Source organism: Palaemon carinicauda, chromosome 26 (assembly GCF_036898095.1).
Source record: "Palaemon carinicauda isolate YSFRI2023 chromosome 26, ASM3689809v2, whole genome shotgun sequence".
Classification (NCBI taxonomy): Eukaryota; Metazoa; Arthropoda; class Malacostraca; order Decapoda; family Palaemonidae; genus Palaemon; species Palaemon carinicauda.
The window spans coordinates 66,890,149-66,905,441 of NC_090750.1; positions in this window are offsets into that span (position 1 = coordinate 66,890,149).

The window sequence follows — 15,293 nt, forward strand, 5'->3', positions numbered from 1 at the left end:
CACAGTTAAAAGTAGTAATAAAAATTGAAACTTTAAACATCAATTAGAATATTTCGCACTTATTATATATTTTCAAAGCCATGAACAATATAATATTAGCAAAAAGAAAAATATGGATTTTAGCATAGATATGGAAAATGTGTTGAAGTGATTCAGTGACACTGAAAAAATGGAGTACAATAAATTGATGAAGACAGGGTCTAATTTGAAAAACTGGGTTGAAGGTAAGAGAGAATTAGATCGATATTATAGATGGTGCTGGAGTGTTATTGGAATTAAAGACCTTAATATCAGGATATAATTTTAATAAAATGACGATGAAAAGTGTTGATTATGAAGGGGTCTTGACTGCATTATTGTAAGTGTTGTTTTAGTATACAAAATAGCTAATAAAAGTAGTCCTTTTTCGCTTGAGACAATTCTTAATAAAGTGTCTTTTGTCGCCTGAGATCATTATTAATTTAGTAGTCTTTTTTTTTTTCCGAAGATAATACTTAATAAAGTAGTCCTCTTTCGCTTAAGCTGGATAACCTCAAGGTGTGAAGACGCAGCGAGGTTACTGTTTGGTGGAATATCTTAATTTTTGGCTATTATTATTATTATTATTATTATTATTATTATTATTATTATTATTATTATTATTATTATTATTATTACAAGCCAAGCTACAACCCTAGTTGGAAAAGCAAGATGCAATAAGCCCAAGAGCTCCAACATGGAAAAATCGGCAAGTGGAGGTAGTTCTCTTGGTATCCCTATGAGCTGATATAGAAGTTAGGAATAGTCTGGCTATAGGTATCATCTACTATTCCATATTGATACCATCAATATGAGACTAACAAATGTCCTATTTTTCTTATGAGTCACGTGCAGATAAGGTAAAGTCCTTGATATTGAGAAACAAACTAACATGGAAAATAAGTGTCAACTTCAAGCAAATGAATCAAGTTTATAGAAACAACAAAAGAGGTACACATATAAAACAATTAAAGAAGAGTAGTGTAATATGCCAAGGAAGTTAAAGTTATATCAGTTGCGTATATGGTATTCACATTTAGCGGTTACTAAGCAGGTAGCATTCACGTGAACCTAAACTTTGGAGACAATATGGTGCAACAGAAACTCCAAGGTAACAATGGTTTTCTCTTTGTGTAATACTTGGAGCATATTTCAGGTTGAAGGAAACGTGAATTGCGCCATGGAACTATATCACACAGTTAATATTATTATTGGTCGCCCATTCCATATCTTACTCTACTGAGACATTCATCGAAAATATGAGAGAGAGAGAGAGAGAGAGAGAGAGAGAGAGAGAGAGAGAGAGAGAGAGAGAATTCCATAAATTATTACTATTGCTAATACTACCAACATCTGAGTCCTCATTCATAGAGTACGTTATTCTACGGTATGATTGAGCGGGACATTTTACTATGCTCAACGCAGCTAGAAAACATTTAGGAGAGGGCGCCTTGTTTTAAACGGATTCCCCACTTATAACATCTCCACAAATCACCGGCTTGTCTTCTTTCTCCAACCTTGCTCCACCTCTTTAGCCTTTGTCTTTGTCTTTCTCTCACTCTCCTACTGTATATAGAATGGCGTATTTCCGAAATTGTGTCCTAAATTGTTCTAACTCACGTTTCACAGCACCAATGGGGTAAAATCCAAGGCGAGTTTTCGCTATAACGGCTTCCCCCATTCTTAAACGTGCCATATGAGCAGGGGACCTCCTATGCGCGTATGCTAATCATTGACGCTACATGCTCTTTGACATGCACACGCACTCTAGCGATGGAACGTTCCCCTCTGCTTCAAGATTGCCAAGGCTACCCTCACAGCCAAGCTAAAGAAGTTATCTACAACGTGAACAGGTACTTTTTGGAGAGAGAGAGAGAGAGAGAGAGAGAGAGAGAGAGAGAGAGAGAGAGAGAGAGAGAGAGAGAGAGAGAGAGAGAGAATTGGGAAAGGCACCAATTTTTATATAAACAGAGAACGAAAGAAAATGAAAGACAGACAGTAAGGGGGAAGAGTTGGAAATTAGGCTTGTGTTATTTGCAGATATGGCATCAGTGGTGGAATCCGTTTCAAAACAAGTGGCTTCCCCTCTCGGTCATTTTTCGCTGCTTTTTGTATAGCCTTTATATACGAGCCTACTAGATTTAGGTAAGTTTCCTTTTACATTTCTGATTTACTATAATAATTCCATTAATTATGACTATGATACATCACTGCACATTTTTGCCAATTGGGCTGTGATGTAAAATAGCTATTTCCAAAATACGATCCAATTCGATACTTTGGTTGGGTTTTATCAACGAAAATCAATTAGACTCGTCTCCATATATTTAATGACAAGCAAACAAAATATAATAAATTAGTACACCGGTATGAAAATTTATTAGTAATTTGAATGTAAATATGATAGGAAATGAACAGGAGAATGAGTGAATGAAGCAATAACTAGAAAAAATAGATTGAAAAAAATAAATAAATACACATAGTAAAGTTGAAACCAACAAATCTACCGCATCATAATCAAACATGAAACACAAAGATGAAAGTAATTGGAAAATATATTTTACTAGATCATCGTATGAAATAAAACTGGAATTTCCATAGAATGTGCATTTTAAATTCCCCTTTAATATTCTTGCAATATTATAATTACGACCCACGACCTGACTGCTTCAAAGCACGCTGCTCCCCAATCCCTGGAAACCGGGTCATTTACCGAATAAATACCTTCCAATCAGAGGGACCAGGCAATCCTTGCATAAAGGTTCATTTCCTTAATCCATTAGGTGACTCTGGATCAGCTGAATATGACCGATAAGAAAACAGCAAAATACAATCTTTTATATTTTTAGGGGTGCGATCCCGTATTTTGCAAATGATTTTATGTAATTTCTTTTATGTAATGGTTTTAAGAGTGAGGTTGGCTGAGATACCAGCCACCCGTTGAGATACTGCCACTAGAGAATTACTGGGTCCTTTGACTGGCCAGACAGTACTACATTTAATCCCTCTCTCTGGTTACGGCTTAATTTTCATTTGCCTACACACACACCTCATACACTTGACAAGGGGTTAACTACTGCACTGTAATTGTTCAGTGGCTATTTTCCTCTTGGTAAGGGTGGAAGAGAGATTTGAGTTATGGTAAGTAGCTCTTTTAAAAGAAGGCTATTTCAATATCCAACCATTGCCCTCCAGTTTTGGGTAGTACCATAGCCTCTGTACCTTGGCCTTTCACAGTCTTGGGTTAGAGTTCAATTGATTGAGGTTATACTCGGGCACGCTATTCTATCCTATTTCTCTTCCTCTGTTTCTTTTTTTTAAAGTTTTTACAATTTAAATATGAAAGATCTTTTTTAATGTTACTATTCTTAAAATAGTTTATCTTAGTTGTTCATTACTTCTGTTGCAGTTTATTTATTTCCTTGTTTCCCTTTCCCATTGGGTTATTCTTCCCTGTTGGAGCCCTTGGGCTTATAGCATCCTGCTTCTCCAACTAGGGTTTTAGTTTAGCTAATAATAATAACAATAATAATAATAATAATAGAGAGAGAGAGAGAGAGAGAGAGAGAGAGAGAGAGAGAGAGAGAGAGAGAGAGAGAGAGAGAGAGAGAGAGAGAGAGATTGTGTGGTCTTTTCGTGAAAAGAAAATGGTACTTTGTATTCTGATTTGTTCTACCTGTCATAAGTTTTTCCACAAAACTCAGTAATAGGTCTGAAATTTTCCCAAGCAAGAAATGTTCTTTACATTACAGGAGGTTCTTCAGTTGAATAAATTTATATTTCTTAGGCAACCCTTTATCAAAGGTAAAGCTTTGGTGATTATTTATTTCTTTACGTTAAGACAACTATTATCAGCTCTTAGTTGTTTGTTAGGCCAGTCAATAGAGGAAAAAAAGGCCGAATAAGGATAAAATACGGGAAAGCTGCAATAAGCTTTATTGTTTTCCTAATAGGGTGCTTAATAACGTATTAAATTTGCACTCCTCTAAGCGCATCGGATTTGGCCGCTATCTTAAAAAAAGGGCGAGTTTTTTTTTTTTTTTTTTTTTTTTTTTTTTTTTTTTTTTTTTTTTTTTTTTTTTTTTAGAATATTTCGTTGAGTCTCACCTTAAGGGAAAATTTGTCTATACCTAGAATATCTACATATGTCTTCTATTCTAGTTTGTGATAATTTGGACCATTTTTAGTGCCATATGAATGCTAGTTTATTTGAAGCGAGACTTTTGAGGGGTATGTGGCGAGCTACCAATTGATGAAACAATGAAATCTGAACTGATAGAAAGATATGGGCAATACATTGTTGTTTCTGTTAACAAAAACAGAGAACTAGTGTTGTGTTTCCGTGATACAGGGAACAAAATACTGACTGATGCTTGATACGTAAAATACAGTCATGACAAGAAAGAGAAGCAGCTTCGCATTGAAAATATAGCTACCAAAATAATTGTTGAAGATACAGTGTCGCAGGTGTATGAAACTGGTCAGTATCCATCACCAGAAAACTTCTTAATTGACTTGGAATTGCTTATTCCGGATACTGTCGATTGCCTTGTTAAACGAAATCAAAGAAAATGGGATAGTAAGTGTACAATCATTTCAAATGCTATCCTAAAAATAGTGAGAACAAGCTCTTTCATATTCCCTCTACAAATAGGTCTTTCTGTTCATCTTAGTCCAAAGCATGGTTTTAAACATCTATTGTATGTGGTCTCTAACTTAGGGTGGTGTCACTCTCTAGATTAAAATGACAGCGTATGAGAAGCATATGAAATTTTCGGAAAAAAATGGCCATAAGCTCAACTTTCCTATGTAGGAAGCCAAATTGTTGTAAATGACCATGCGAGTAACGTGTCGCTTGCGTTAAGTGAGCTTATAGTCAGTGTTCAGGCAGCATATGGCTAGCGTATGCGAGCGTAAGTGAGGTGGAGTTGATTTCAGTTGGATGTATACGGACGTGTACCGACGTATGAGAAATGTATGCTGAATGTCAGCCTGGCGTATAAGGAATAATCCCCAAAGAGTCCGTATAAACCGGGTTTGGCATACCCTGATGCTACACACTAGAGCAGTGTTTCCCAACGTTTTTTAAATTAGCCCAAAATTTTATTTCCAACTAATCAATTACCCCATTGAACATATACCCGGTAACATCGGATGTTTTTTTGCAGCCACCTGATGAACTGTATGGATCATGTAGCCCGCTATTGGCTGCTTATAGTTAAGGATCCAAAACAAATGCAAACTTTTCCATTTTAATGGATATCAAAATGAACCATCATCAGTGCAGAATATTCAATGTAACAATATTAATAGATATTTAGTAATCACTTTATGTTTGCTCTGGTTTTTCAGTGTGAGGGTTGAGCTTGTTTTGCCTGTGCAATTTTCTCTACTCTGGGCTTGGTTACAGAAAGGGCTACACGGCCGTCAATTTCAGAACATCTTGATTACCCCCAAAAAATACGGGTCCATTACCTCACTGGGGTAATTTACCCCATAAACACTGCACTAGAGTGTGACATGGCCTTTAGGATCATATACTTCCTATGCTGACTCAGGGCTTTTCCAAGTATATGCTTTGTAACATCCAGTCAGGGAATTTTATACTGCCTCATTTATGCATTTATCCCCCCAGAAGAATTAACCCCTTCATTATATTATATTAGAGCCTTGACACCTCAATTCCACAAATATGATAAAAACAAGAAAACCCCATATATGTAGGTCTATAGGAAGGAAAAACGTGTTTTCAAATTATTAGTTTATTTATTTAATAATATATACATTGTACTACAAAGATAAAAACGAATATATATGATTGATTAAAAGATATGCAAACGGCTTCTTTATTTTCAAAAAATCTAAATTATATGCAATTCCTAGTAAATATTCTATGGCACTTCTATTTGCACAATCCTTTACTACAGTAACAATACCTTTCGAGACAAATATTTTTTTCTAGATTGTTGTTTGTTAAAGCCTGTCGAATATTGAGTCGTATGCACGTGTTGATCAATCGATCAAGCAATGAACGTGATGTAATGCTTGTTATTTTTGGAGACATCTTAAGAATTTCCAAATATTAGGATGGTAGCAGTCAACGTTAGATAGAAAACCTCTATACCATCCCTCCGCTGAATCGTTTGTTCTTAGCAGTTCTTCTGAAGTTCGATTATACATATTCCACATATCCATTGCAAATATTGGTTCTCGTCGTCTTCCTCCCCGACATGGTCGTCCTAAGAACGTACCCTCAAAGTGAGCTTGCAGCATATACACAGGCTTGCCAGGTTGGCCTTTTCCGGGCCAAAAAACCCTCAAAATTTAGCCTTTTTGTGCCAGATACCTAAATTTGGCATTTTTGAAATTAGTTAGCTTTAAATGCTATATTTTCGGCCTTTTTCTGCTATTAGGTTGGCCTTTTAAAGCTGCAGTTGATCAGACGTTGGCGTGTTCTCCTTTGGAAAAACTGGCAACCCTGCATATACGTTTGAGGAGGAAGTTTTTCACAAACAGTTTCAAAAGCTTGGATAACATCACATTCGGGAACAAAAACTAGAGCAGATAACATTTTCATAGAGATAGAAAGCTCTTCGTCCTCCAAGTATCTTTGCTGCAATCCGTTAGATTGAATGTATGTATAAGCTTTAGCTAAAGTGGAAAAACAGCCCTTTATCTCGATTTCAGGAAATGCCAAAGGTACGTAAACTATTAATTGAACATCTTTTCAGTCAACCATGATTGATTCTGGCGCTAAATCTGGTTTCACTAGTTTTATTTGGTCAAGAAAATTAGCATAAGTAGTCTGAAATTTATCAGGTAGAAGCGCGTACATTAATGGTACTGAACGATCATTTAGAAGTCCAGTTAGCAGAGCAATGACTAAGATTGATAACTTCACGTTTTAGGTGGACAGTTGGTTGCCAGAATAAAAGAAGAAGGCAATCCTTGGGAGATGATATTCTATATAAGGAAACGTGAAGTATGCAAAACAACCTGTGATAATTTTAATAACTCTGGCACCATAACGGTACAACGTAACACAAAAATTAATGGTATTCTAATAGAAATTCTTACGTAGATTATCTTAGGTATTGTTATCTTTCTCTCTATAGTAATTCTCATGCGAGATATTAAAAAAAAAAAAAAAAAAAAAAAAAAAAAACCCGCAGTTTTTCAGGATGGTGGCCAAATCCGGGTCGTAGAGGGGTGTAAAATGAGTTCATGATTTTATTAACAAAGAGGAAGCGGAAAAGGAAAATGTTGATAAGTCAAATGCTACAGACTCAAAATGCATGTGGTAGACTGAAAATTATAAGACATCTGTCTGGTGATACGGAAGGATTGAAAAAACTAAACAAGTATGTCTGACCTTTTGAGGTTTTGAAGAATTGCCTTAACTTAACGGGGGTCGAGGGGTTAGTGGCGTTAAGCTTGTAATAAATACAAAGCTTATGGAAATGAAACAGTGAGAGACTTTTGGTAGCATTACATTACCTTGTAACTGATGATTCCTTTATATTTTATAGACCTTAAAGCATGATAGACGACATGCCTTGCTTGTGTTTGGTCTTTTTAAAGGCTTCAAAAGAACAATTAGATTAACAAGGAACATTAAATGATCATACGTAAACCATTTTGAAAAGATTAGTCTATCTGTTCCACTTACAGATTTTCATGTTGTCTTTTTCTTTCTTTCTTTTACTAATTTCCGTATTTAATTATTAAATTTCTTATGCGAATATGAATTTTAATTTATACATCAGATTGCGTTCAGTATTGTGCCTCAGCAATATGCATCACAAAACCCGTTTTCTTTCGCAAGTATATTTGTCGAGGTCAGAGGCATCATTTCAGTTAGTTGCGATACGTTTTTCGTCTGACAATTCCCTTGTGAAATAAATTACGTTTAGAATTTCAGACCATAATGTTTTTTTTTTCTATTACTTGCTTTCATGTTTAGAGGAATAAAACTGCTCCGCAACTATCCATTTCCGTCATTCATTTCGAGATGATATTATGTCAATTAATTCCCAAAATATCAATCTATTCCACATATTAACATGTAAGTGTATGTATGTATATATATATATATATATATATATATATATATATATATATACATACATACATACATACATACATATATATATATATATACATACATACATATATATATTTATATATATATATATATATATATATATATATATATATATATATATATATATATATATATATATATATATATATATGGGATTTTGAAATAAAAAACGTACTTATGAATTCTAATGAAACTATAAAAAAAAAATTCTAAAAACAATCTAGAAGTTCTAATATTCTGCATGTTTAATCATTATGACGAGATATGTGCTAAAATGTATAGCAACACTTGCTAGTGGACATATTAACAAATTAGAAAATATATACATAAGTTATAAAACCCTTATTCAAATTATACATTTCTATAAGTCAGCAAAGCAACGGTAACTCCATATCCTTTAGCTTTTAGTATTTTACTTTTTTCTCATAAGTACCATATATCTTAAATGGTCCCTAACTCCCCCTTTTTTTTTTTTTTACCGTGAGTTTAGTGGGAAATCTTTATTCATTGTAATGAGGTACATCATCATCAAGATTCGCATTCTCTTACACCAACTTTATAAACATTGTTGGAACCTTTACAACCTATTTAAATTACCCAACAGTTAATCTTTACTTCCCTGCGGGAAACGAACAATGGTCTGTTGCGTCAGTATTCTGTCAATCACAGGATGAGAGTTTCTGATGAATAATCAGGATTATTTACATCCCTTCACTCACTCTATTAACAAAAATAAATCCCTTTTCATAAAGCCATTTTCTGGAAACTTTCTCGAATATATGTTTTGTTTTCTCTCTTCTATGTGGGATGATTCTTATCCTTATGGCTATCTACGAATTTGGATTAGCGAGTATACAGTACATACACTATTAAAAAAAACCGTAATTTTAATCTGAAATTCTCCGTAAAAATATACTGTTCTCAGCCGTCTTTCAGTAAAATACAGGCGACCGTAATTTTATCTTATTCTGTTATTATCTTTTATGGGTTAGTGACCGTAAAGTCAATATATCCGTTTTTCAAACTTGAAAAATCATGGAATAAATATTGGCAGCCATTTACCGTTTTTAATGCAAATTTTTAATAGTGTACCATTATATTATGCTCTCTCTCTCTCTCTCTCTCTCTCTCTCTCTCTCTCTCTCTCTCTGTCTGTATGTCACACTGATATTTTTAATCTTAAATCCTGTGTGTAGGAGTGCTACCTTAAAACGGGGTTAACATTTTTTAATTTATTCCTTTACAATGAAACTTTTCATTGAACATATTTTTAAAATTCATCCCCGCAAGGCTCTCGACCTAATTATAAAATAGTAGCTGGAAAAGAAGATTACAGTAACACGGAATAAAATCAGAAGTTTTTTTTTTCAGAATGCTATACTGAAAAATCTTTATTAAAATATTTGAAACGATTTTCATTTAGACTAAACGAAATAAAAAGGAATCAGGTAAGCCTGAAGGATATAGATTATTATTATTATTATTATTATTATTATTATTATTATTATTATTATTAAATACCAGTGCAGTTGGCAATCAGAACCTTTAGGTACAAAGACCCGACAAGGAAAACAACCCATTACAGGAAAATAAATTGAAGATAAAGAATGCTCTGTAAAAGGAAAATCGAAAAAGGAAAAAGTAGCATAATTAAGAAAGTAAGATGATTTAATGAGTAACAAAGAAAATCCAGAAATTAAAAATGTGTTTGTATAGCGCAAATATCAAAAAGAAACTTTTATTTCTTGTAAAAGATTTTGTTAGCAAACATACAATTTATTTGTTTATTTTTGTGAAATAATCTATATCCTTACCTGTTAATGCCTCAGCGCATGCGTGTGGAAAATATTAGCTGAAATGTATTCCAATAATTCTGAGAAATACAAATCCTTCTTGTCTTTTATTATAGTCAATCCTACGTATACCAACGAGTAAATATTTTTTTTGATTTTAGTGACGATCCAATAAATGAGAATTTGATAGGCTTCCAATAATCATATTGGTTTTGGATACTTTTCAAAACAAAGTACAGGTGGCAGCCTATTGGAAAAGACCTTGCCTTGCGAACTATTCGACAAGAGTTCGAGACCCGCTCGAGCTCGATAGTTTCTAGTAGTGTCTGCAACCTCACCATCCTTGTGAGCTATAGCAAGGTGGTTGGGGGCTGATTACATGTATATATGGTCAGTCTATGGGACATTGTCCTTTCTCTTGCATCGTCCATACATTAGCGACCTTTTAACCTTTAAACCTTTAAAAGCTGTCAAGAAATTCTGCCCAACTTCCTCCTTTCCAAACCCTTCCCTCTCAAAAAGTAAGTTTTATGATTATTTCTTGAAATTGCAATGCACTCTTTGAGCTTGTGGATGATGAACACATCAAACCTATATCTAGATTAAATAATCATTGAATGTTAGAACAAACTTGTATAGTGTTAAAGGGAAGTAAGAAAAGAAAGTCTTCAAATGATGAATAAGAAATTTTTGATGAGAAAAGAATAAAAATATCTAAACATTATAAAAGGCTTTGAAATATACGATTATAACGTAGTTAGAAATAATGATAGAGTACTAAAGCTTGATTAAAAGAGAAAAAGCTGATATAGGAAAATGTTGGATTTTTTGAAATGCAAACCAAATTAGATAATTCTAAACGAGGTATTGGACTAAAAGAAATTGAGATACATTATGGATTTTATGTGAATAGTAAATGATTAATTCCTGGGGAAATCATGAACGAAATATTTGTATTATCACACATTAGGCGAAAGACCTTTTTTCGAAGCACACATTGTACCGTATATATGCATTAATCACAAAAAAAAAAAAAAAAAAAAAAGAGAGAGAGAGAGGCTTGCCTTTCTAACTGTACTAATTTACTAGCATTCGTGAAAATTAGTTTTTAGTAGTCATTGCCTCAACCAAAATATAGTATGAAGTGGAAAGGAAAGTATTGAAAACAGTCCTCTTAAAGAGCCATTCAAAAAGAGAGTAGAATGTCACCAGTCTGGATAAACGTCAGCATCACCTGGACGAAAAAAATTTGGAGAAAGAGACTTAGTCAGGGAGGGAGGCTGGAATCCAGGCATAGCCTTGGTGGGTCATTTAGCAAGATATGAGAACAGGGAACAGTCTGGAACGGACCTTACCCTCTTTCCTGACCCCTACAGGCTTTCCCCAGCCGGTGCATCAATTTCTCTTTATTGTGGAGGTCAGGTAGGAGGATTCCAGGGGGGAATTTTATTGACGCTTATATGATATTTTTGGCTTTAAGAACATATGGTGCTGGATTTCATTTAGCTGATGTTATTGGACGCTTGTCTATGAGAGAAGGGTCAGCAAGGATGAGGGAGCAGCTAAATGATGAGTAATTCTAAGGGAGGAAATATATTCGGCATATACTGTAATCAAGAGTCTGCGAGAAGGTTTGGAAATAACCGTATTTAATTTTTTTTTTTCGGAGGCAAAAGTAGAATACTGTAGTTATTTCATATAGATTATTTTTTTTTTATTGACTTGAATACACATAGAAATACTAGCAACATAAATGAAATATTATGTTAGACATAACAGGATCCGTGTAGCAATATTGACTGTCAACATTTGGTGACGAAATAACACATATTATGCATAGTTTCACGACATTTTATGCAAAATATGAATGATTGGGGTAAAATATGTATGTATGTATATATATATATATATATATATATATATATATATATATATATATATATAAATAATATATATATATATATAATATATATATATATATATATATATATATAAATGAACTAAGTTGGTTTTAGGAACCCCTTTGACCTCATTGGGAAAAAAAACTTTGATGTATGTTTGCACAACCATTGTTTTGTCATCCAAACTCCAAACTTGCAATATACTTAAGTTTCTCTGAGCTCAAAACCGATAATTTTTGTATTCATATATTATTGCTACTTAGGAGTATACATAAGTTGATGTAAGTTAATGTAAGGTAGTAAGTTTGACAAGAAAGCAGTCACCGTTAGATACTACCGCAACAGAGTTATTGGGTTCTTTGGTCAGAGAGTATTACATTGGATCCCTCTCTGGTTATAGCCTATTTGACTACACTTACACCAAATTGTCTGGACTATTCTATATACATTCTTCCCTTTCCTCATACACCTAACGGCACAAAGATAACAGAAAAATTCTTCTGCACTCAAAAAATTACTTACTGCCCTGTAATTGTTCAGTGGCTTCTTTCCACGTGATAAGGGTAGGAGAGACGCTTTAGCTATGGTAAGCAGCTCTTCTAGGAGAAGGGCCCTCCAAAATCAAACAATTGTTCTATAGTTTTGGGTAGGGCCATAACCTCTGTACTATGTTCTTCCATTGTCTTGCGTTAGAGTTTACTTGCTTAAGGGCACACCTATGTACACTATTTTGTGTTTCCTTATTTCGTTCGCTCACTGGGATATTTTCTCTGTTGGAGCCCTTCGTCTTATAGCATCCTGCTTTTCCAACTAGGGTTGTAGTTCGGCTAATAATAATAATAATAATAATAATATTAATAATAATAATAATGATAATATATATATATATATACATATATATATATATATATATATACATACACATACAGGATATGCATATATAAGTGTATGTATATATATATATATATATATACACACACACATACAGGATAAGCATATATAAGTGTGTATTATATATATATATATATATAGGCCTATATATACACAGGACATGCATATATAAGTGTATGTATATATATATATATGTATATATATATATATATATATACATACAGGATATGCATATATAAGTGTATGTATATATATAAAAATGTATATATACACACACATATATATATATATATATATATACATATACATATATATACATATCCTGTGTATATATATAAATATATAGATACACATACAGGATATGTATATATATACATATATATACAGGATCTGCTGTATATATATATATATATGAGTGTGTGTATATATATGTATATATATACATATATATACATATATATACATATAAATATATAAATATATATATATATATATATATATATAGAATAACACCTGTAAATCGTATACCTAAAATATTAGTTCTTTATAGATTTCATGTAGATATTTCTACATATAAAACTGTCTTGTGATGAAAGGGTAAAGAAAAGCATTCGAATGATAATCGGTAGGTAGCATTCTTTTGAGTCTTACGTTCCAGTTATTTTCTTTTTTTTCTTTTTTGCGTATATGGAATACAGAACACACAGCTTTAGTCTTGGTTTGTGATTTAATTCATTCGAAATTATGAAATAAACATACATACAAAATACCTATATCAATTTATACATACAATAGGAGGTAAAATGATATGTGTTTTAGCTAAAATTTAATTGCGTTATAAGGGGTTAAAGATACAACCAAAACCAAAATTAATAAAAACTCCATGAATACAGGTTGAAAGTTTTTTAACTCCGATTACTGGTAAATGTAGTATTCGGGATAAATCAGCGTTGAGGTAGCGTCAACCGAAATTGATGCTTATCTGTCAATTTTGAGTTATTGTCCCTTTACATTCATATTACATTATTTCTCAGATATAAATATTTAAATTTTTATCTATTTTTGACAAATTACGCAATGTGGTTTTAATCAGTTAGGCGTTAGTAAGATGACCTATGTATACTAGTTTTGGTTGGAATATTTTTCTTTATGATTTTCTCATACTGCACACGTACAATAAGCAAGTGTGGCCTCCCTATAGAGAAGACTACTGTATAAACATGTTATATGTTTATACAGATTGTTTATTCATTCACATGCTTACTTGGGTCTCGTGAACGAACATCCGTGATTACACAACGATCTGCAAAAACTTACTTGTGGGCAATTTATAGAGATGTCTACATTGGTCCAATTTACCCCCATCGTCAAGGAAAATGTGACATTAAGTTCTTAAATACGATTAATAAACTAGAAATACTTGTAGTGAAACTCTGTGTCATACAAGGTTACACTGAGATTACAATCAATACTCGGTGAAATGAAACAGTCTGCAATAGAGTCTATCATTCCCCGTTTATCACCACACATCTATATATAAAATCTCAATATGTTTTTGGTAATTTAACGGTTATTCACTTGTACCATGTTCAGTGTGCCATTTGGTTGTAGAATTAGATTGATGAATATCTGCTCTGGACCCTGTGAGGCCATTCAGTTCCCAAGTGCAGCTGGGGAACACCCAATTGTTGCACTCCGACGTGAATGTTAGATTAGGTTCGATAGGAGAAAGATAAAAATGATGCGTCTCGGGGTACATATTATACGGATAAAATGACAATTACTCACTGGGGCACAAAGGCAAAACAAGTATGATTTACTCGTTATGAATCCTGAAGATTATTGATGACTAATGTTTGTTTGTACAGGTACCCGTATGCATGAGCGGTCACGCAGCATTTTTATTGATATTGCCGTAATCGTTATGATTACGGCCTTGCCTTTCTTATTACTAACTTTTGAAAAATTCATAGAAACTTAGTATATTTTATTCATATTTTCACGTAACCTCAAACTTGATGAGGTAACGGTTACTGAAACTTAATTTATATCTGTAAACGTGCAATAAACCGCAAGGAAAAATGAAAGTACTAAGTGAGTCCCGAAAGGTTGGGATTCACTCAGTATTTTCATTTGTCTTTGTAGTTTATTGCATTCAAGTATAACGTGATTATTATTATTATTATTATTATTATTATTATTATTATTATTATTATTACAAGCTAGGCTATAACCATGGTTGGAAAAGCAATATGCTATAAGCCCAAAGGTTCCAACAGCGAAAAATTTGGGAATTTGACGAATCTACTTGCATACGTAAAACATCATTACTTAGCATGAGGGTCCTAAGAAAATAGGCAGTTTTCATTGCCATATTCACTCTTCGACCGTTAAAGCATAGATGAAAACATCGTGCAGGGGAGATTTTACATTGGTAGCCACTTCATACACCTATATTTGAATTAAATATCCTTAATGTCTTTTCTCAACATTTATTGCGAAATTTCAAAGTTTCACTCCCCTCCTTCCGCCTGTTAATTCTGAACTATTTACATTTTCACTACCTATCATCTTCTTCATACATTC